The following is a 3,838-nucleotide window of genomic DNA, read 5'->3' as shown; positions in this document are numbered from 1 at the left end:
CAGTAAGGTCTTATGATTGCTTCTTCCAAAACAAACAACTTTCTCTAACTGCCCCCCATTTCCTGCCTCTTCTCTCTCTCTCTCTCTCTCTTAGAAACTGACACACACAAATATATGCATAAAGGCAAACAATTCTGTCATTTTACTTACTTTCCCACTCTTATCCTTATTTCTCTTGAAGAATATTTTAACTGCTGTTTGCTCTCATGATGTCACAGTAGTGTCATTACATTTGAGTACAGAGTGCAACATCTTGTGCCATTTGTGCATAAAAAATTTTGGTAGCAATATATCATCACAAATTGGTGATTAAGAAATGAAAATGACCAAGATTAGATAATTTAATTCAAAATTAACATGTTTATTAAGAAATCCATTTTCTAAAACATTGAAAATAACATAACAATAATAATTAGAGTCTACAAGCATTAAATCAGATTTTAAAAAATATAAAGGATTGAGTATATTTTTCTACACTTTAGTCAAAATATACAATGTTTATTAAAATTTCATTCAAAAGATGTCAATGAGCCTAATAGTTAATTTCATAAAAAGAGCATAAAAATCTGTGATATTCTATTTATTTTTTTCCACAAAAGTTGCCACTCAAAAAAAAGAGGTAAATTCCTTCCAAATTTGCTGACAAGAAATATTCTACTAATGTGAAAGCACTCCATGTAAAAAAAAAGGGGGGGGGGGGATAATTCCAGAATCTCCCTAAAGAGATTTGATATTGTCTACTGTCACTGTGGCTAGAATTCAATCTATTTTTTTAAATATTATATTTATATATTCTTGAAGAGGTAATCCATGTCAATTTTTTTTTTAAAGTAAGATAACAATAAATGCAATTTAATATCCCTACATAATTATTCAGCCATTATATGAAGACTTGCAATTATGGTAACTTTGTCCAAGCCCATTGCAGCTACCATAAAGACCTTGAGTTCTAGTTGCTCAGCCCTGTTACCATGGTAATTGTCATAGTGAAAAGATTACAATAGTAATAATTAACAGGAATGATACTAAAATTATTTCTTAATCCTCTGATCAGCTTTATTAACATTTATCTACGCATGATTTTTATTTCAAAAATATAAATTTTTGTCTTGTATACAATAGGCCTTTAAACTGGAAATTATATTTAATTTCACGAAAACTTCTAAGAACTAGTATAAGTATTAAATATTAATAAAAGTTGATACATTTGCCCATTGGAAAAAAAAATTCTTACTTGTATTTTGTGTGAAATTTTGTATACTTTAATATCATTGCCTGCTGATGAATCTGAACTTGAACTGCACTCTTTCTACAGATATGCAGTTTAAAGAACATTCAATGCTTTGTTGATATATCTATTCAAATTAATTTAAAGTAACTACTTATTAACTTGGCCTTCATATTTCTTCCGTCTTGGTACTTGTATTGATACCGGTACTTAAACAGCTTGGGCAGTGGGAAACCTGCATTGCAAAAAATAGAGAAAGAACAAAATGAACTGCTGATGTAAATTATTCTTACTCATCTAGTCCAGTTTTATTAAGAATATTTAAACTATATTTAATACTTTTGTCCTTCATCCAGATAAATTGATATATCAATATAACAATTTACAGTATGTTTTGATAGTAAAGAGTGCAAATTATTTCACATATTTATCAGATGATAACTGTTAATATCATGGTTTTTTATGTACAAGTACATAAGGTACAGAAGGTATGATCGGTGAAAATGGAAATACTGGTGAATCTGAATTCAGGCAAATATTCACTATCAATGGAGCTTTAATTTTACGTGATATCTTATCTTGATTCAGCTCAATTGGCCATACCCCCCCCAAAAAAAAGAGGGAATATTTATTTATTTAGACTATTTTTTTTTTTGGGGGGGGTGATGAGCTTAGAATTAGATACAGCCTGTATTATTATTAAAACAACAAGCATACCTTGCAATTTTCCAATTCAGATGTCCTGTTCCTCATTAGAGTGTAACTCACACTTGCAGCTGATCTGCATGGTTCTCAATTTTGTCCCTCTGACCGGGTGTGAACTGCTAAGATCTTCGTCCTATTGGATCTGCAATAAACATTTTTTAGTTTGAGAGTATTAGAGATAAATAAAACTACTCTTCTTAAACAATATTTTAAAAAATCCAGCTGCCCATATCATCGAAGTATGAATATTCCAAACTAAATTATCTGGTCCAAAAACTTCATTCTCTCTCTATCATGAAGTTTCACAGAGGCATACGCATACCAGGTACCCGAATGTTTATTAAAGTAAAATGAATGTAACCACATATTGCTCCAGCTGTATCAGGACCTGGTCAATGCTGGTCCTGTATATAACTAGAGAATAACATCACATTTCAAAATGTTTTCAGAATACCACCCCAGGCCAGGCCCAGGGCATCCTGTTCAAATAGAAACTTGATTTACGTCTAAGTCATTTCATTCAAAATCAAATCCTAACACTAAATCAATTGGATTTCATTCATGATTACTCTGAAGTAAAAAGTTTCTGAATAAAAGAAGCTGCTGAGAATTATACTTATTCATATGAAGATGAAATAGCGTGGACGGACTAGGCCTAAACTTCAACTTTCAAGCTTGAAGTTTGGGCCTAGTCCGTCCCCGCTATTTTCATACCCCATGACTACATCGACAATCTCGCTAGCCGGCTAGTGCCGGCGATATCAAGGCCGGATCTCGCTCTGACCAAAATCGATAGTTTGTCGTTACTAAAACAGGGGTCCGTTGCAGAAAGAGTTGCAATCGATCGCAACTCTAAAAATCACGCGCAACTTGATTTTCAACCAATCAACAGCGCGCATTTGGGACTTGCGATTGATTTTTTGACTTGCGTTTAAACGCAACTCTTTCTGCAACGGACCCCAGGAGGTGGGAAACAAGTCCACATCTACCCCTGATAATTGACAATAAAACTGAAATGCAGGTTTACTTTTTGCCTACATGAAGCATTCCGATGAGATCTACGACAAATGGTAAGTTAGGCCTATTTTTTAGAAACTCACTGATAGATGATTTATTTGGAAGTCAGGCAAAAGAAGTGTATGGAAATGGGGGTTACGTAGTAAAGTAATACGGGATGGGCCCCGAACCCCGGCAAACACATCACCATTGCAAGTGAGATCAAAACATGAAAATGAACTTAACTTACTTTTATTCTTATGGAATGTCATTAAATTAATATTGATGTTCCCTCCAAGATTTTCTGCTCCAATGAAGTTCACTCAGAAATCACGATTTCGAACATCAATTCTATAAACAGATGATTAGTCGAGCTATTTCGTTGTAGAAACTGGAAATTCGCAGAGTCCGAAAGAATAACACTTCGCACAGATCTCGTAGGGAATTGTGGGAAGGAAAAACGTGTTTAATTCATAAGATATGAATAAAACATTAGCGTCTTAGCCAATCATAGAAGTGCATTTTGCGTAATTTGACGTCATTCTTATGAATAAAACATTGACCCTCCCGCCGGCAGCCATATTGGCTGTGTACAAAACCTATGGGAAATAAAAACGCGCGAAAAGAGTTATACGTAAGATCGTATCTCTGTGAACCGACTCAGGGGGTGGAAACTCCGCTTCTGCATCCGGTCAGACATGGGGAAATTTTGGAAGGTCAAAAGTGCACACTGCTCCCATTTTTCGCGTACAAGGCTATGGACACCGCAACTTCATGGCACACCAGCGAAACAGAGGCGTGGTCATAAATTGGCCTGCGCGCACAGCGTAAAAATATGCAAACAAGCAAATTGTCACAAATTAGCATAATACGCGAGGTGATTGAATATGAAATGTACCGGTATTCATA

The 3,838-nt window shown here is 34.6% G+C and overlaps 1 long non-coding RNA gene across 1 annotated transcript; it reads right to left on the bottom strand.

Moving 5' to 3' along the window:
* Positions 1–1,100: 1,100 nt before the first annotated feature.
* Positions 1,101–3,219, bottom strand: LOC121423261. Its single transcript, XR_005971251.1, has 3 exons — positions 3,180–3,219; positions 1,946–2,075; positions 1,101–1,463 (listed from the first exon to the last, which is right to left on the bottom strand). It is a non-coding gene; the product is annotated as an uncharacterized LOC121423261 (long non-coding RNA).
* Between the last annotated feature and the right edge of the window lie 619 nt (positions 3,220–3,838).

Source organism: Lytechinus variegatus, chromosome 10 (assembly GCF_018143015.1).
Source record: "Lytechinus variegatus isolate NC3 chromosome 10, Lvar_3.0, whole genome shotgun sequence".
Lineage (NCBI taxonomy): Eukaryota > Metazoa > Echinodermata > Echinoidea > Temnopleuroida > Toxopneustidae > Lytechinus > Lytechinus variegatus.
The sequence above is the reverse complement of the archived record's forward strand: the minus strand, read 5'-3'. Positions and strand labels throughout refer to the sequence as shown.